Here is a 20,846-nt window from a genome sequence, read left to right on the forward strand (position 1 = left end):
CTGTTAGGTTTGTTTCATGAATGGGGTCTGAATTTAACTGACAGAAGAGTTAACAGGAGAGAAGGAATACAAATTTATTAGTTTTTTATGTGCACAGGAGTTCACAGAAAAGTTAAAGAAGTGTCTAGACTTGGGGACATATTACCATTGTAACAAAGGAAAGGGGATTTGAGGTTCAAAGGACAATAAATTGTAGAGAAGTGACTAGAAAATGTATTGGAGAACTAATGGAAGATAAGGGTTATTTTAATAAAGTTTGTTTAGGCAAACTCATCTCAGTGTTGACTCCCAGTCTCTGATGATGAGTGTTCTTCTCTTCCTGGTACAGTGGGGGCACATCCTGATCCCCTTCAAATGCTAACCTATTTTTCAGAGTGGAAGATTGCAGTGTAGGAAAAAAGTGAAAGTGATTGTTTTCCCAGCTCCTTACCTTGGATTTTGAAAATGTTTTCTCCTCTCAGTCTCCCTTGAAAGTCAGCAAGTCTATAAAGCAAGTGAATTAACTTACGTTTCAAAATTTTGTTTCTTAGTCCAAGAGCTTTTGTGATGTCTAAGACTCTGAAGTACAAAAACGTATTCCAAATTACAAAAGGGCTGCGTTGAATCTTTCAGGTTGCCCTGTATTTGCCCAGCTGCATGTTTTTCTTCCTTTTCTCCTATTTTTTCATCCCATTCTAACACATGCTTTGGTGATGACAGCCCCATCTGTGTATTTCCTCTTACTTCCTTCTTCTGGATTCTTTATTAATACCCATGCTTTCCTACATGCAGTACAGTATAGAAAAGTTCCTGTGGTACTTTACATTTGTAAGCACTAGGATTTCTATTTCCACTTTCATTTTTCAACTTTTCTTAATGTGTTATGCCAAGAAATACAATAATATAGTCATTCTGGTACTGCAAGTTTCCCTTGTGTCTGCTTCTTTTTGCCTTTTGATTTAATCTTCATGCCTAGTGGTGTGCTGGAGTTGCTCGTTAATTTTTTAGGGATTTTGTGAGCTGGTTTTTAAACATGGCCATTATTTAAAATTGAATTATATAAACTTACAATTAAATAAATTATATTAAAAACAAAGGTAGGGCTTCCCTGGTGGCGCAGTGGTTAAGAATCCGCCTGCCAATGAAGGGGACATGGGTTCGAGCCCTGGTCCGGGAAGATCCCATGCCGCGGGGCCACTAAACCCGTGCGCCACAACTACTGAGCCTGCGCTCTAGACCCCGCGAGCCACAACTACTGAAGCCTGCGGGCTTAGAGCCCGGGCTCCGCAACAAGAGAAGCCACCGCAATGAGAAGCCTGTGCACTGCATTGCAGCCAAAAATAAATAAATTAAATTAATTAATTGTAAAAAAATAAATCAATTTAAAAAATAAAAACATAGGTAATAAGTACTCTAAACTCAATTCAACACTTCCTAATTACTGTACTATTATCTATGTTCTTGAGGATGTTTCTGCTGACTCTTATCTATCTCTATGGAGGAAATACTATCTATGGTGTGCTGCTGCACACCTCTTCACAACTCTGTATTTAGCGATGTCATGGCAAAAGCCACAGACTGGAGCTTTATCCTCCCAGAGACCCAGTTAAACATTTGCCAGCACACCACTGCTCTAAGCCCGTAAAATGCTGCTTGATCATATATTAAGTTTTAATAACCAAATCCTCATTTTGATGTGTTTAACATCATTCTTCTTTCTTCCAGTTTCAAGATTTGTGCAACCAGTTCATAGAAAGGTTTCTATCAAGACATATGCTTTGTCCTTTCAACCTTGTCCAAATAGGATAGTTTTACCGTCTGCAACTGAAGCTGTCTAACAGAAGATCAACTTTTGTTTTATTGAGTAGGTTAGCTTCCTCCTTTGAGTCAGCTCTAAGTTTTTCATTTCATTTGCTGCAGACAAGCACCACTAAAATTTTTGAGTAGATCTCTGTCAGTTGTACCGTTATCAAATTGAGTAGTTGCTGCAGCTTTTCAATTCCAGCCGTCTGCATAGGTGGCATAGTTTAGCTTCTAATTCATGCTCACTCCTTTATCATCTCTACCAATTCACTCTCTGAAGATACATTGTCAATGCAGCTATTTCCACTTGAAGGAGACTCTGATTTAACTGAGAAGAAAACTGGTGTATTTTTATTTTATTCTATTTTTTTAATTTATTTATTTTTATTTATTTATTTTTGGCTGTGTTGGGTCTTCATTGCTGAGTGCGGGCTTTCTCTAGTTGCGGCGAGCAGGGGCTACTCTTCGTTGCGGTGCATGGGCCTTTCATTGCAGTGGCTTCTCTTGTTGCAGAGCATGGGCTCTAGGTGCGTGGGCTTCAGTAGTTGTGGCGCACGGGCTTAGTTGCTCCGCAGCATGTGGGATCTTAGCGGCCCAGGTCCCCTGCATTGGCAGGCGGATTCTTAACCACTGTGCCACCAGGGAATTCCCGAAAACTGATGTATTTTTTGAAATGTCCTGCTAAAACAGCTCTTTTCTGAGAATTTTCTTTTAAGAATTTTGCAATTTAGAATTCCTCTGTTATCATCTGGGCTTTCTCTTTTACTCTGGCGGCCACAGCTCAAATGTTGGAGACCAACGACATCGAAATTATCTCAGTAGTCTAAGAGTACAGTAGGAATTAAAAGCATAAATGACCAACATCAGAATCTTTCCAGGGACTTCCCTGGTGGTCCAGTGGGTAAGACTCCTTGCTCCCAATGCAGGGGGCCCAGGTTCGAACCCTGGGCTGGGAACCAGATCCCGCATGCATACTGCAACTAAGACCCGGCACAGCCAAAATAAATAAATAATAAAATAAATTAAATACATTTTAAAAAACTGCAAAAAGACTAACAAGACTTGATCTATTTAAAAAAAGAATCCAGATTTGGCAGAGACAATTTGAGAACAGGAGATTCCAATCCCTAGGGCAAGGGACAAAAATGCAAAAATAAAAAGATAGGACAGGGCAACAGATGGCAAATTCCTATGGCTTCCCACTTTTGCCTACCATTGGCTGAAAAAAATTTTTTTTTCAGAGATGGTTTAGAAGTTGTGCTGTTTTATTTTTAGGTAACAGTGAGAAATTGCCTCAAAGTGTACGTGCCAACATCGCTTTCCTGGTTCTATGGTACTTCCTGAGAGAAGAACTTCATTTCTACGGGAGCTGGTGATTGAGGTGAATCCTGTAATAAAAGTAGGTTCACAGGGTACATCCCCAGGGGTGATTGACTATGACCAGGAGCTCCTGAGCTTTCAACGCTTCCCTTGAAATTTGCTTCCACACGCAGACAGCGGCACAGGCGGATGTGGGTCTGGGCCTTCTCCCAAGAGAAGGGAGCACTGAACACTTCAGCTTACGTATCTCCTTGGGGCTCCTTAGTCGGCGGGGGGAGGGGAGGTGGGGAAGCTGCTGCTGTGAAGTACTCCCTTTGTGGGGAGACCTGGAGTAGTCAGAACTTGGGGTGTCAAGGGAAACCTGGCTGACACACCACAGTAGATCCCCAGGTTCCCAGGTACAGAGGCCTCTCCATATCCCTCCGATGTCTTGGACTGGGCAGAGGGTGCAAGGACAGGGCCTCCCAGAGCTGTGCTTCCCAACAGGGGAAGAGCCGGGTGGACGGTCTCTGTCTAGGAATGATGGGCACTGGCAGAAGCTGGACACGTGCCACCGTGCTGACAGGGGGTCTTATTCCATCTGGTGCTCCAAAAACATTGGAAGGCCACAAAGCTAGCAAGTGCGCTGCCTTCCTGTCGTAAGTATTCTCTGGTCGCTCTTTTAGTGTTTGAATTGGCTGTAAGTAGAAGGACAGAGAGATCAAGTTAGAGAAAGCACTTCCTGGCTGGAGTATACAGGCGGCGCCAGGCTAATTGACAGTTTTGGCCTAAAAGAACCTTTTTTTTTTTTTTTTTTTTTTGAGGGAGCAGTGCACATATGACTTCTGTAGGAGATAAAGGGAGCATCTGAGGCTGGGGTGACATACAATAGGTAAGTGTGGTTGAAGTTGGGCTAAACTGGGAAACTGGTTTGGCTTTTGCCTGATTTGCCTACATTTTGAATGCCATCTGTCCTCTGAGATACAAAACTTAGAGAATGGGGAAGCAATTCCTGGGGACAGGTCCATGTCAGTGTCCCCAAGTAGAAAGGTCCTAAAGCATCCTTAGATCGCTGCTGTACCCTGGTCACTGCCACCCACCACCAGAGTCATTTGCATGCTGGTGCTTTGACTAAACAGTTAAGATGGGCTAGATATTTTCTATCCTTTCATTTTTCTCCCCTTTATTACCAGTGTGTCACAATGGTAGGACATCTTCAACAAAGAAGTCTTTTTGGCACAAGTGAGCGATATTCCACAAACCCCATGACTCATCAGTGTCCTTTCATTTGGTCTAATATCTTTATATCCTTCTTGTCTCCATTGACCTATTTTTCATCACCAGTTTCCCATTAGAGTAGTAAAGTGCCATGAACAAAAACTATAAATAGGTCAAAGTTTTTCTTGAGCCCAAGTTCTGTTGGTCTTGCTAAGGGAGCCACAGAGCTTTTTAGGCAAGAGTTAGAGCCTACAAACACCCTAGTCATTATGTCCTAAATGATTAAATTTTTGGTTGGTGTCGTTGTTATTTTAGGATTTCCTTCAGGATGATATTAGAATTGAAATGGTTAGTTTCAGCTTTATATCTTCTAAACTTAGCCCAGGACCGAATTTTTCTGGTATGACAGAAGAATATTACATGAAAAAAAAAAAAAAAATCTGTTCTCGCTGAATCCGAAACATTTCTATTTGGGTTCAGTACACAAGAGGTTTGAAAAATTCAGACACACTGTTATTTTACCAGTCCCTCAAATATTACCAGAGTGCTAAGTTTCAACAATTCAAGTATGGACTTCTCTTGTCAATTATCTAAAACAAAAGTTCCTAACCTGGGAGCAATTCTGCCCTCCAGGGGACACTTGACAATGTCTGGAGACATTGTTGGCTGTCACATATGGAGGATAGGGGGGCTATTGGCATCTAGAGGGGACAGGTCAGGGATGCTGCTACACACCCTGCAATGCACAGAGCAACTCGGCAACAAAGAATTATCCAGCCCCAAAAGTCAGTCGTGCCGCTATTGAGAAACCCTGATCCAAAGTAACAATTCTCTTAGGAAACATAAATGCTATTATTGACTTACCAGCATCTGAACTATATAGTAGCTTTTTCTGTACCCAGGACTGCTGTCACTGCTCTCTTCTGGCAAACCAAGCACCCTTTTCTATAAACAGAAAAATGAAGTTGTCTTAGAACCCCTTTTTTCTTTTGGTCTGTTGCTTCCTTTCCAAATAGGTACCTATTACTCAAAATGTGGAGAAGAGCTACTCAAAGTACATATACTAAGTGTGTGGCTCTGGCAAGATATTCAATGTCTTGGATAAAATGGGAAACGTGCAAACAGACTCAGGGCAAGTCAAGGGCCAGAAGCGGTCTCTGTCCCCATCCCTCCTTCTCACCGGAGCCCTGGCCTCACATACTTTCTTGCCTTGTGTCTCTGTGTCTCTGCTCTGTAGCCAGAACCAACCTTGGCCTTCTCATCCCAGCTTCCTCCTCGGCTGGGACCTCAGAGACGGTGCAAGTTGGTCTGCGAGCCCATGTGCAAAATTACCCCTGACACCACCCCACGCCCCCTCAGCCAGACCCCAGGAGCAAGCCAGGTTTCAACTTTGACTTTTATCTCCTCCCCCCAAAAACACACACCTTTTCAGCTATGTGTGTATGTTGGGTAAAATTCCCTTTTTTTTTTTTTCTATCTTCAGAGGATTTCCACTTACATCGTCACATTAGGCCCTTTGTGACATCCTGTAATGTTCCAAAATATTTTTAGTCCCTTGGATGAATTAAGTGAATAATAATGCCAAAAGTATCTCATGAAAAAAAATGTATAAATAGAAAGCATCGCTCTGAATATAAAATTATCAGAATCAGTGGTTAAAACAGTATGCTCTCATTTCTGATACCAACCCTATGAAGAAGGCATACAGGAATTGCAGATGTCCTTTGTTCCTGAAGCCATAACTGGGCTGCTATGAACTAAGTATTTGTGTCCCCCTACAATTCATATACTGAAACCCTAATTCCCAATGTGATAGTTTGGAGGTGGGGTCTTTGGAACGTAATTAGGTTGTGAGGTTGGAGTCCTCATGACTGGGCTTGGTGCTTTTATAAGACAAGACACCAGAGAGCTTGCTTCCTCTCTCTCTGCCACGTGCGGATACAAGATGGTCGTCTGCAAATCAAAAAGAGAGGCTTCACCAGGAATGGATTGGCCGGCACCTTGATCTTGGACTTCCCAGCCTCCAGAACTGGGGGAAATCAGTTCTTATTGTTTGAATCACCCAGTCTGATATTTTGTACAGCAGCCCAAGCAGACTAAAACATGGACTCAGCAGGAAAGAGCGCCAAGATCAATTAGCAATGTCCATCCTGATTAAGCCAGATGGGCAGCGATGGTATGTATGCTCATAGTTCCCATTAATTCTAGATATATAGTAGACATATATCTCTATCTATCTATCTACCTTTTTGGAAAGAACAAGAATTCTTTCTTTTTGGGGGAATCATTCTTGTATCCCCATACCATGGGTCAAGAAATATATGTTGAATAAATCACTTGTACAAATTCTAAAATTCACACATGACCCTGTATGTTACTCTATCTCCCACAGAACGGGTGAGAACCAGGGACAATATTGCCGAGTCTAGATGCCTATGCGGGGTGACCAGCCAGACTGACTTGCTAGGTTAGTCATTTGTTCCCATAAATCAGTCAATAGCAGCACACAATTCAAGTTTCCACAAAATGACAAGTTATATGTTACAGACTTCTAGGTTGCTCGTGAATAATGGGGACTGTGATGACAAAGCCCAAACTTTCACTGTGAGGTACCCCACCAGCAAAAGAGTGGATGCCGTTCCTCTAGAGGCCTAGTAGGAAAGCCATTGCCTACTGAAATATATGCTGGAGTCTCCCATTTCATCTTAAATATTTACGTGAACTTTGAACTCTATGCCACAATATGCTTAGTATACTACTAACATGTTTTAAATCACCAGTTAAATTTTTCTCAAAAAAAAAAATCTTCCAGGAAGCTAGTAAGATCTAGTTCCCTGACCAGGGATTGAACCCAGGCTCCCTGCATTGGGAGCGCAGAGTCTTAACTCACCGCACCACCAGGGAAGTCCCTATAATAATGTTCCAGTCTTCGAAGAGGTATCATGTTGAGCTCATGGCTTGGCCCACCTCTGACCTGCCACCAGGTCCTCTGAAGGAGCACATTGTGATAGATGAGAAGGGTGGGTGTGATACATGACATGCCCTAAATGGACTTTGGTAGGTGTGGCAGGTCGAACCGTGTTCCCTAGAAAGACCTGTACAAGTTCTAACCCTCAGTACTGTGACTGTGACCTTCTTTGGAAATAGGGCCTTTGCAGATATAATTGAGGATCTCCAGATGAGTTCATCCTGGATTTAACCCAATAAGAGAGTTTTAAGACACAGAGAAACAGGGGAGAAGGCCTTGCGAGGATGGAGGCAAAGACTGGAATTATGCTGCCACCAGCCAAGGAACTTCAAGAGCCAATAGAAGCTGGAGGAGGCAAGGAAGGATTCTCCCTAAAAGCCTTTGGCGAACACATGGCCCTGCTGACACCGTGACTTCTGACTTCTAGACTCTGAGAATAAACTTCTATCGTTTTAAGTCACCAGGTTTGTGCTAATTTGTTACAGCAGCCCTAGGAAATACACGTAAGAACTACAAAAATTACAATTCCAAAGATAATACTGCCAATATCTGAACCCTGCTCTGACCGTGTGTCAGAAGTCCATTTTAACCACTGATCTCAGGCAAAGGGGCAAAGCTACAATGAATCTGAAATCCAGTCTCCAAACAGCTCTGCTAACTACCCTCACAGATGCTTTGCAAAATAGATCTTTATCTTAAGAACATTATAGGTGTTTTTGGCCAAATGCAGGCCATAACCAAAAATATACAAAGTCGGATGAATCCCAAGAAAAAATTCTTGCCTATAAAAATTGGATTTGTATCTCAAAATACTTCGACCTCATAAGTGTCCTTGATGCTCACCTACTGCCTATTACCATCTTGTAAAAGTATCTAGTGGTTTATTTAATTGTGAAGATTGTCAGAAGATGTATTTCAATGTTTTTAAAAGTATCTTAAAATAACATAAAGGCCTAATGCATCTGGCATTGGCAAATATGACTTGGAAAATCAATTCTGTATATTTTTAGACCATACTACCAGACAATTTGGTCATATCCATCCATGTAATTAGAAGAGCTGGAAAATGGGGCACTCTCTAGCAGTATAAACTGAAAACTTTGAAAATGTTCCACAAAATGCTAGAAAAGGAAAAATCATTTTATACATGGCTGATGAGAGAGAATCGATTAGAAAACAAAACCAAAATAAGCGTGTTTAAGATGCTGAAGGTGATATTAATGTTCTGACTTTGTAAATATTAAAAACATTATTATAGGGACTCCCCTGGTGGCGCAGTGAGTTAAGACTCTGCGCTCCCAATGCAGGGAGCCTGGGTTCCATCCCTGGTCAGGGAACTAGATCCCACATGCATGCCACAACCAAGAGTTCACGTGCCGCAACTAAGGAGCCTGCCTGCCGCAACTAAGACCTGGTGCAACCAAATAAGTAAGTAAATAAATATTAAAGAAAAAATAAAGTGCTTCAAAGCAGTGCAGGGAATGCGAGTGTGTCTGGGATGATCTGACTTGACTGGTGTGGGGGCGGAGGGAGGGTCAGGGAAGTGCTGTTTAAACTACACTCCCAGGGAGACTAGCAGTTAAGAGATATTGAGGGAGGAGCAGGGCTGCTCTGGGTGAGGAGTGGAAGGAAAAAATATTTCAGACGAAATAAGCAGCACACTGGAGACTCTGAGTCAGATCTCTGTTGTTCTCCTTTTCCATCTCCCTCTGTACCCATGGGCTCTTCTCTGCGTCTTCAAACAAAAACCTAAACTTAAATATTTTTTTAGGTAGAATGTGTTGTGGAGTTATTCTTGAGCAGAAGGACCTTCCCCTTATCCAATTTAGTCTCTCTCTCTCTCCCTGCCTTGGAGTCAGTAACTTAAACATTGCTTCTGAACATGTATTGATTCCTAAGTTACCCTTAGTCACCTTCATTTTAGCATAAATGAATTTAGATCCTTTCTTGAAAGAGGGAATGGATATAAAAGGGTATAAGAATGGGGAAAAAAATTTGACATAATCTATCTTATCTCCAGAGTATAGGAAACCTAGATGTCATGTGCCTTTGTGTTCCTATAGGTAAATCTAGGTACCCTGGAAGGGGAAGAAGTGGGAACACACCAGTGACTACTCACCATCTGAGACGTGGGAACTCCATGGAGAAAGACCAGAAGACTCACACGCTGCGCCATGCTGAGGTGCTGAAAGCACAAGTGAAACTTTTTTATTTCTATAAATAAACATGTGCGTGCGTATACATAGATGATGTCTTGATCATTCAGCCTTTATTTATTAAACACCCACTGTGTACCATGGGAAGTAGAGCACAGAGGTGCTGGAGCAGGTGGGACTTGAAATACTGACTTTGACACTTGCTAGCTGTGTGACCTGGGGCAAATTATTTAACCTCTTCATGCCTCATTTTCCTCATCTATAAAATGGAGATAATATTAAAAGCTACTTCACGCTTCCTTAATAGCACAGTGGTTAAGAATCCGCCTGCCAATGCAGGGGACACGGGGTCGAGGCCTGGTCCGGGAAGATCCCACATGCTACAGAGCAGCTAAGCCCGTGCACCACAACTACTGAGCCTGCGCTCTAGAGCACGCGAGCCACAACTACTGAGCCTGCGTACCACAACTACTGAAGCCCACGCGCCTAGAGCCCCTGCTCTGCAACAAGAGAAGCCACCACAAGGAAAAGCCCGCGCACCGCAACGAAGAGTAGCCCACGCTCGCCGCAACTGGAGAAAGCCTGCGCACAGCAGTGAAGACTCAATGCAGCCAAAAATAAAATAAATAAATTGAAAGTAAATAAATAAATAAAAGCTATTTCAAGGGTGATTATGAAATTTGAATGAGGACATGCACTTATGAAGCTCTTAAAATAGTGCATGGAACATGGCGGCCCTCTATATGTTTTTATCTTTTATTATTACCATCATGCTCTGAGCTGAGCACAAATAGAGAAGAATTCATAGTCTATTTAAGAGATCAAATAAAAAGAGTGGATTTCTGCCTGCACTGCTTACTGCTTCATCCCTTACTCACAGTGATTACTCATTAAATATTTGCTGAGAGGATCCATAAACCGGACGCAACGCAGGGTGAGTTTGACCTGAACAGTGCCTCGCACAGCTGTCTAGGTCAGAAGATGGACATTTCAAGAGCAAAACATACCTAAAGCAGAAGTACCTGATGGTCGTATGTGTCCTAGAAAATCAGGCTCTGGTTAAGCACGTGACACCACCAAGGTCCTGGCTGCTTCTTGACCAGTATCACCCCAACCCCATGGTAGGTGGTCAATATTCTTCAGGCACAGAGGCCCTTGAGGTATTTTCCAGGGATCCTGACTCCATAGAGTGGTGGGTGACCCTGTAGGCTTCTCCAGGAGCCACTGGACACCCACTGAGCCCTGTGAGTCAGTGAGCCTGGTTCCCCGAGGGCAAAGAAAACAGGGGACAGCTCCCCAGCTGGACTTGTCTTTCTCCTGGGCTTAGTTCCTGGTGTCAGGGAGACACTGCAAGTCACATCTTTGGAGGCAGGAACCATCTGAAGAGCTCTGATGTGAATATTTGTTGACTATTGAAGGGCAGCAGAATATGCCACCCCAAATTATGCCTCTTTGGCATCAGAGTTATTTTGAGCTTAAGGCCACTGAGACCCAGTAGATGCAGGAAAAGTTCTAAAAACAGGGAATAAGTTTTCCTTTTGTAAAGATTTCCACTTGTGAACGATGTCTCCCTCTCTGGTACCAGGAAGAGGAGGGCTCTTAACAACCGTTACCAATGGAGAAGGCATGACTTGAACCTGCGTAACAAGCCTTCCTAAACTGCCCCTGTTACTGTGATTTCTCTGGTCACCTTCCCATGACTGGTCTCCCACACCCAGAAACCCCAAACACCTTTCCTTTGTTTTAGCCTAAGATAGGCTATGAGCCCAAATTCTAACCCTTTCTTTGGGTTACTCATCGCTGGGTGCTCCCTTGTGTACATGCATGATGCACATGTTAATAAACTTCCGTTTTTCTCTTGTTAATCTGTCTTTGCCAGCTTACAAGGCCCCAGTTGGAGAACCTAAGATGGGAAGAGGAAAAAGAGATTTTTTTCCTTCCCTGCGCTATTTCCTGCCTACTTGTCACTCTAAAAGCCTTTACTGAGAGCTTTCTATATTCCAGGTCCTGTGTAGTGTGCTTTTCACACATGATTTCATTTAATCCTTGCAGTAACTACATCAGGTGGGTATTTTATATGCATATTTTGTAGATGAGGAAGCCAAGGTTAGAAAGGTTAATAACTGCCCCGAGGTCACATCAAAGGAGGTGGTACAGCAGGGTTTGAATGTCTGTCTTGACTCCAGTTGATTCTTTCTGATCCCCAGGCCTCTGTTTCTTACTTGGCCCTTTGGAGTTGGACAGGGAAATGGGCATGCGTGAATATTTTACCATTTACGCAGAGCTTTTCTCAAAGCAGCCTAGAGCAGTGGTTCTCAGGTAGATCCAGGCAAAATTGAACTTTATTTGGAATTTTCCAGGAACTGTCCACCATTTTGGAAAATCAAATCACCAATGGCCCACCACTTGCATTTGTGCGTGTTGTATTCATGGGGGTCTGTCTGGAAACCAAGGAGCTGACAAACACTGTCTTCTAACAGTGTCATGCCTGAGCATCTACATATTGAAATATCTATAAATCACCCTCTTTAGTTCTGCTTTATAGCACAGTTAGAGGATTATATTAGTTCTTTGGAGGTAAGTATACAGGTAGATGGTTTTATCTATGCATTTCATTACTGGAGACTCACCTGAGAATTACAAAATATTTGTATGTAAAAGGGGGTGTTGGGTCTGATAGGTCTGGAAGAAGGAGGGAGAACAAAGCTAAATGGAATCTGGGAGCTTAAAAAGACTGCAGTACTGTCTGGACTTCCTGCCCTGGTTGTGGGTCTCTCCCCCAAGCATTTCCTGTTCTGGTGGCTGCCCTGCTGACGTCTGCTCTGGGAATCCAAGCAGAGGAAGAACCAGCATGAGTGGCAGCCCCTTGGCAGCAGCTAGTCCTAGGAAGGCACCCTGAGGAGGGAACAGGGCTCTTTGGCCACCAGAGAATGGCAGCCAAGAACCCTTAAAGATTTCCCCTGAGAAGTGAGAAAATGACAGACACAGAGAAATGCTAAGACAAGGTGGCAGTTGAGAGAGAACGGGAAGTACAAGGTAGGCCCAGTTGGTGGGAAAGGAAGCCTGATGCTCTGCACAGGAGACTAGGTGTGTCGGGGCAGACCTGTGACGGCACGTAGGCTGGTTCCAGGTCATTTGCTGCCAACTCTCGAGGCCACTGGTAAATGTTGACCTAGCTAAGGTGGGTGTTCTGGTTGGGTTCAAGTGCAAAGCTCAGCTTTCACCTAATTAAGGGTTTTCGTTTGCCCTCACCTCCCTGGATAATGATAGCTAATAACAAAAATAACTCACAGTTGCCATGCTGCAGACACTGGTCCAGGTTCTTTCATTGTATTTGTTCATGCCTCACAAGAGCATCCTGAGGCAGGGACTTGTATTTCTATTTCTATCTTATGGATGAGGAAACTGAGGCAAAGTGAGGTTGAATAATTTGCCCAAAGCCCTGGCTCTGAAATGAAGATCGGGATTCCAACCCAAGTACTTAGGCTGCTATGGACTGAATTGAGTCCCCCTCAAATTCATATGTTGAAGCCCTACCCCCCTCCCCAGGTATGATGATATTTACAGGTGCGTCTTTGGGAGATAATTAGGTTTCCATGAAGTCATGAGGCTGAGATCCTAATGATAAGACTAGTGCCCTTAAAAGAGACCAGAGAGATTGCTTGCTCCCATACTCTGTCTCTCTGCCATGTGAAGATACCACAAGAAGGTGACTGTCTGCAAGCTAAGAAGAGAACCCTCACCAGAACCTGACCATGCTGGCACCTGACCATGCCCAGCCTCCAGAACTGTAAGAAATATATTTCTGCTGCTTAATCCACCCAGTCTATGGTATTGTATTATAGGAACCCAAGCTAAGACACAGGCCTGCTGTACTGCTCCCAAGACTTGCTCTTCAGGCCCCTTGGTTCTATATATATGTGGTACAGTTCCAGCTGTTGGGGTACCTCTGTACCTGGAAGTCACCTCCCTGTCATATACAATGATACTGTCTACTTTTATTTTCCCATGAATCTAGGGTCTTCCTCTGACACACACCTGACCAGCACTCCCCATAGTGGGCCATTCCCAGATTACGCTGATACTCTGTAGTATTGTCTAAGGAATATTAACTCCCAAAGATGACCTCTCTTTCCCTCCCTGTGATATTGTCTGATATTCCACCTTTAGAGAGTCATTCCTTTGACTGAATTTACTGCCTCTCCTAATATTCAGTTCAATCCAATAAACATTTATTGAGCAACATTTACTGTGCAAGGTGGCAGGGATAAAGAGATGAAAGTTATTACCTTTTATATTAAAGGCTTGTCAGTCCTGCCAGTTCCACTGGCTCCTTACGAAGGAAAAGCAACCTGACCAGTCTGGCCACATATAAGAGAACTGCTCAGTAAGAATGCGCCATATCAGAGGAGAATTAAGCACCCATGTTTGGTCAGGGACAATGGGATGTGAAACCAGGCCTGCCTGGAAAGAGGGTCAGAGAGAATAAATTTCCCAGGGTCCCAAATAACTTCCAGAAATCTAGAGAACCACCTCAAGAAAGGCCAAGCGGGGAGCTATGTCATAATAATTTAAAATTTTTAAATAATAATAATAGAACAGAAATAACAAAACTAATCCTCACTAAGCTCTCATTACAGCCAAAGCACTGTGCTCTCCATTTGATCTTCCCAACAATGCTACAAAACAGGTTTTAATAACCAGTACATGTTTAAATTACCTGGTCAGTTGCATTTTCTTAAAAGCTTGCTGGAATGACGTTAGGAAAACTATAGTAAACAATCTGAGTAAAATGACCCTTTTATCCAAGAGATGCTAATTTTTAAAACATCTTGTAGGTATGGGGCTGTTTTGTTTCCTTCATCTCTTCTCTTAAACTACTCACTCCTCTAGAGGTTTAGCAAAGGAGAAAACATATTTAATGACTACAGTCTTATCATTTCAAGTTTGAACAACAAAGAAACGTACGGGAAAATCTTTCCCAGCCACAGACTTTGCAGATTCTGTATCTGCCTTTTCCCTTCAGCGAATCTGCTGGGGGAGACCACAGGGAAGAAGGAATTGGAAACCTTGCAGGCAAATCAACAGGCTCGCTCACCTAACAGACTTCTACCACCGTGGTCTCTGTTTCTTTTTTTTTTTTAATCATGTGCTTCATCAGTAAACAATTTTGAGTGTGCACCATATATATATGCATATATATGTGTATGTGTATATATCATAATTATTTACCCGTTTTAAGCATGTTCTATTGCATATTTATTATGTACATTATAGAACTCACTAAAAAATAAGTTTAAAAGTATGAATTTAAAAATTAAAAAATTCTAAAATCTTTTCCTACCCCTGTGGGTCTTGTTGCCCGCCCCCAGGATACAAACATTCCACTCTACTCCAGTGACGATTTCATGTTGCCATATCCGCCGGAAATAGCTCCTGCTCTAGCTGATGCCTGAAGGTCGCTAAGCCCTGAATCCATAAATCAATAAATCAGAGCATAGGCATTTCCCTCCAGACCCCTCAAGACTCATCTGCTGCCGCTAGAGCCTTCTAAGACACGCAGGAAGCTCTACCAGAGAGCAAAACCCGCCAGACATTCTCTTAACCCCACAAAACGCCCGTGGCTTTGTGTGTTTTCTAGATGGGAGGCCTTACGAAAGATGATGTCAGATGGGGAGTGACAGTCTGTTTTCAGGATTTGTTTTTGAGAGAATTGCTTACCCCTGGCTTTGAAGCCAACCACACGCCCTTGATCATACATAATTATACCGAGGCTGGGGGGGATCATGCACTTCAGAAGCTGGGTGAGGCCAGTACAGTACACCACCTGAGAACCCCTCAAAGAACCTCCTGACCACCAGAGAACCCCTCAAAGAAAGAGAACCAAATCCTGTAGACAAGTAACATTTGAAATATTTTGTGTGTAAGTTTTAATTTTTTTCCAGATAAAAACTACCATTGTTGTCAGAGAAAACTACAAGGCACAGTCAAATTCTAATTAAGTGAACCTAAGTTACATCATGTCTTCTCCTGTGCTGGCCTTTGCTCCCATGTTATGCTTGGTGGGCAAATAGAAATGTACCAGAAAGTGTACACATCCACATCCTGCAAGGGAAGTTCCTCCAAGAGAGCTTTCTAGAGAGCAAATTTGTATCCTGCACACATGTACAGTATACTTACATGTACTTCAGTTCTATACTCCTGGTGTGAAACCTATTTAGTTATTGTATATGTTCTTTTCATACCCTACTAGCTTCAGTTCATAAAGATTTTATAGATTTAGTTAAGAGTTTTGCATTTTTCATAAATGAGATTTATCTTCGAGATTATTATGTCTACTTTGGTTTTGCCAAGAGGTTTTCAACCTTTGTAAAATGACTAAGAAAGAAGCTTCTCCGCTTTCTCTATGCTAACATATTAGTATTTATCACGCACGTATATTTCCTTATATTTTTCTAATCACATTGTGGCTCTCCTCAAAGGATATTCACGTCTGCAGGGTTTCTGTGAGGATTATAGCACTAATGCTTTTCTTACCCTGCTTAAGCTACAAGAGGAGTTATTCTGGTCCACCTTTAAAGATTTTTTGAAACAGCATTTTTTTCTTCCTGTTTTAAAGATATAAAACTCTGACTAATTTATTTTGGCCAAGGTAGAATACCAGAAGAGTCCTGGTTCCAGTGTAATCCCAAGAGAGACAACTGAAGAACAGGTAAACTTGGAAACTCCAATTCTAATTCACAGTGAAGAAGGAAGGAGAGGATTGGGGAGATTGATAACATTTATTATGTGGACGTGGAAATGTGAATTACTAACCATTGCCTGAGACAGGATTTGCTCTTTTTGAAGTCTAATATGAGTCTAGGAGGGCTCGGGAGTTTCCTGCAGGATGGATTTTCCAGCAGTCTTGTTCTGGATTTCAAAGGCCCGGTGAAAAGGGGAACGGAGGACCCTGTGCTTGTAGAGTTGAAGACAGGAGGGTTTAAGGATACATGGAAACCATTTATTCTTGCTTGGAAGGGGAGACACTCTGATCACGAAGCTGGTTTCCACTGGCGGAGTGTGATCTCTCCGGCTGTGCAGACTCCCGCGACTTCTCCACATACGTGTGTGTGGGAGGGGCGCTGCACGAGCTTTCTCCCTAGTTTGCTCAATTCAAAGTTAGAATGAGTGTTTGTGCAACTGACCTTTCAGGTTAAGGGCGATCATTTGCCGCATATTTGAAAGAAAGCATGTTTTGTCCTTGTGCTTGAAGCTTTAAACTGACAACGTATTTTCATCAATACAAGGACTGGATTTTCAAACGTGGTTTGCCAAATTTCATCTTTTTAGACTAGCTCTTTTAGTTACGTGTACAGAACCGCCAGATATCACATATCTTGCTGAACTGCCAGATATCACAGCGACGTCATTTGCCCCAAGCCCTTGAAGGAAGCAGCTAATTTATGTTGTTTATCTTTAAATTTGTAGAGTGTCTTTACCTTTAAGTTTTATTGGAACTGCACCACTAACAATGCTAGGAAAAGGACGCGCTAAATGAGATCACAAAAGGGGTTTGGAATATGTAGATGAGCGCAGTGACTGCTGGTCATGCTTAAGCTACACATATTTTTCCTAAGATTTTTGGCAATATCTAGATATCAAAATATTGCTGCTGGTAATATTAGCTTAGAAACTCTTTATTCTAGAAGTAAGGGGGTCTATAGACTGCATGAGAAAAGTGATCTTATCTTTAGAGTTATTTGAATTTGAGGGTGAGGTGCCCGGCCATGGAACGATCTCACGCTTACTGGAAAGAAGAAGTATAGGGATCCTGCAGTTGTATTTTTTTAGTGCGAGTTTTAGTTTTCGTCTTTGGAGGTCATCCTTGCAATTCTCCCAAGTATTGGAAGTTTGCTTGTACAATCTGTGGTGTAAAGGAACTGTGTTCGTACTTTTCCCTGATATGTGTTATTTAACAAGGAAAGTGAGCTCTAAGCGCGTGTCAAATGCTTTCGTAACATCGCCTTTTTTTTTTTTTTCAGCAGGTTTACTTTTATTTCGGAGTTATGTGTTATTCTAGGTAGCTATGCCTTCTTTCTTGAAACAGGAATGAACCGGTAGCATTCAAAACTTTGACAAGAAGAAAAGTAAGATCGCGGCTACGGTCGGGTTATAGTTAACGGGAACGTTTTTTATATCGCTTTTATGAATTATTTGCCGTAGACCCTTTTGTTTTGAAGTCAACGGGTTAGCGTTTTGCTCCTCCTGACATCTCTTAAATAGGCCTTTCTTTTTTTTTTTCTGTAAGGCCACTTGGGTAACTCGTGATACTTTCCACCTCCGATCCTTAATGACACTTGCTAGAGCTGTTTTCCACAAAGTAACATTTTCACAGGTTCCAGAGATCGGGACGTGGGAGGTTTTGGTGGGCTGTAATTCAGCCTACTGCATCAATAAAGCCTGCAGATTTGTCAGGAGCTAGAGAACGACACCACTAAAAGACGCTGGAAGTGTGTAAACATGCGCAGTGTCCTTTGGCCTTGTTCACGTTGTACATGTTTTTGCAAATATTTTGGGATCCAAGATGTTACCGCCTGGCGTTTACAATTTGGAACGTCTTTCTTTTGTAAGTGATGGTCTAGCGCTTGCAGGAATAGAGTGAGCGTCTGTGTGGAGTGTTCGGAGTGTGAAGGGAAGCAGTGCCAGGATCCACCTCGTGCTCCAGATGGTGGGGGGCGGGGCCTTGGCAGCGCGCAGGACTTATCGCTCAGGGCCAGAGTGATGATGAAGTAGCTTTTTCAAAAGCAGTGTTCGTTGGCTTGGATGTTTGAAAAACTTGTGGCAGATTTTTCAACAGCTCCACCTGTTGAAGGAACTGATTCTCAAATACAACCCTGAAATAAGCCCGAGGGCTAACAACACCTTCCCAGAGCTACTGCAAGACTTGTTTGATGTTGCAAAGAAAAAGAAACACTTTTCTACAGCAGGTCCTGACTGTTATTAAGCCTCCACCAAAGCGTCAACAATTTGCAGTCAGAACCCAGTTCCTCCCACTGCGATGATCCTTCTGATGTTCTGTCAAAGGTTCAATTCAGCCTGAGGCCTCAGTGCCACACATCTCGTCGCCCAACCACGTGGGCACTGTAGGCACCATATAGCTGTTGTCGTTGTTGGCATCATCATCATACCAGGGTTATCAAGAGAGAAGAACCAGGGTTTTGGTAAGTGTTAACACGGTGTGTGTGTATGAAAGAAAGAGGGAATGAATTCATATTTTCTCTATTTCTATTTTTTATTTGTATCTGTGTTTTAAATATTCTGTGTTTTATTCTATGTAGTTCTCTTTCAGGTCATTAACAAAAGCAATCCAAGTGTTGAAAGAAAATGTTACGTTATTGCTGACGTGTACTAGGTAGTTAGGCCAATGATGGTTGTGACTGTACTTAACATAGACAGACTTTTTTTTCTTGTCATTATTTCCTGAACAATACAGTGTAAAAACTACACAGCATTGACATTGTATTAGGTATTATAAGTAAGCTAGATATGATTTAAAGTGTACAGGGAGGATGTGCATGGGTTGTTTGCAAATACTAGGCTATTTTACTATATATAAGGGATTGGAGCGTCCACAGGTTCTGGTATCCGTGCGGGGTCCCAGAACCAATCCACACAATGTAGAGGGAGCACCGTGCTTCCGAGAATCCGTGTGGAGCCATGGTTCTCAAACCCAGCTACACATTAGGATCACCCCAGGCACTTTTAACATGCGGATGCTTTGGTTCCTTGCACAACCAAGAATGTCAATCCCGTAGGTCTGGGATGGGACCTAGGTGTATTTAAGGTCCCCAGATGATACTAACATGGAGACGGGGCTGGGAAGTTCTGGGTACGCATTTCCGTCCAGGCTTCAGCTATCAAGATGCATGTAACATACCCTTTATTAGCCATGTAAATATTTGCTTTACTAAGTCTTCTATTTGTTCTCAGTGCTTTGGTCATGAAACTCATTTATAGCCCTGACGGTATCTGCTATACCGTCGAATATATTTTATGTTTAACAGCACCCTCCCTGGGATAGCAAATACTGCTTCAAAGCAGTGAGAATCCCATGAGGACAGAAGTCCAGACTGTCCTGTTGTCATCTGTTTCCCCAGTGCCTGGAACCGAGGAAATACTTGAAATTGTATGTTGGATGGATAGGTGAACGAACAGAGAGAGTTAAGACCATGTATTGGACTGCTGAACTAAAATATATTTAATGATAGAGTCTAGATTAGAAATATCTGTGTGTGAGAATGCCGAGCTGGGTCTAATCACATAAGTGGTAACAGAGGTAAATGTAAGGTCCTGTCCTTCAGTCCAAGGGTACAGGCACAGAAAACATCTAACATGTTTTTAGCAGTGCAGGAAAAGGACTTAGTGATTACCCAAAAAGACAGTTACAGGGACTTCCCTGGGGTCCAATGGTTAAGACTCCGCGCTCACAATGCAGGGGGCCCAGGTTTGACCCCTGGTCAGGGAGCTAGATCCTGCATCCTGCATGCACGCCGCAGCTAAGAAGATCCCGTGTGCTGCAACTAAGACCTGGCACAGCCAAATACATAAATAAATATTAAGAAAAATAAAAGACAGTCACAGCCCTAAATCATATTAATAGATGTAGGATCTGGAATGTTGGAGACAATCACCCCATTTTTATCATTTTCCAGATCACATCTGTGGTATTACGTGCAGTTTTGAAAACCATCTTCGAGGATGGGGACAATATAAAAACTAAAGAATATTTGGCAAAGACTCCTAGGATATTGAAAAATCATACCATGTCATACAGAGGATGGTTGGAGGACTGGGGAAGTTTTCTTGGAGGAACTCGGGACTGTGAAAGTTATCTTTATTTATTTGAAGGGTTAGCATTGAGAAACCAGGCTGGATTTATCTGATGTGACCCCAAAGAGCTGGATTAGAACCAAACTTTAACTCCATACAAAAAAATGATATTTCGGGCTTCCCTGGTGGCGCAGTGGTTGAGAGTCCACCTGCCGATGCAGGGGACACGGGTTTGTGCCCTGGTCTGGGAAGATCCCACATGCCGCGGAGCGGCTGGGCCCGTGAGCCATGTCCGCTGAGCCTGCGCGTCTGGAGCCTGTGCTCCGCAACGGGAGAGGCCGCGGCAGTGAGAGGCCCGCGTAGCGCAAAAAAAAGACTTTTCCAAGAACAAAGCTAGCCAAGAAAAGACTATGGAATGTCTCTCTTACATAGACTAAGGTATTCTGGCAGATGTCTATATGTCAGTGATGTTTTGGAGGAGCACTGGGGGGTCCTGCTTAAACACAAATACTGCTTCAGTAGGTCCCCAGTGGAGCCTGATCTCTTTTGCATTTCTAACAAGCTCCCAGGTGATGTCCACTCAATGGCCTCTAAGGTCCTTTCCAAGTCTG

Source organism: Pseudorca crassidens, chromosome 4 (genome assembly GCF_039906515.1).
Source record: "Pseudorca crassidens isolate mPseCra1 chromosome 4, mPseCra1.hap1, whole genome shotgun sequence".
Lineage (NCBI taxonomy): Eukaryota > Metazoa > Chordata > Mammalia > Artiodactyla > Delphinidae > Pseudorca > Pseudorca crassidens.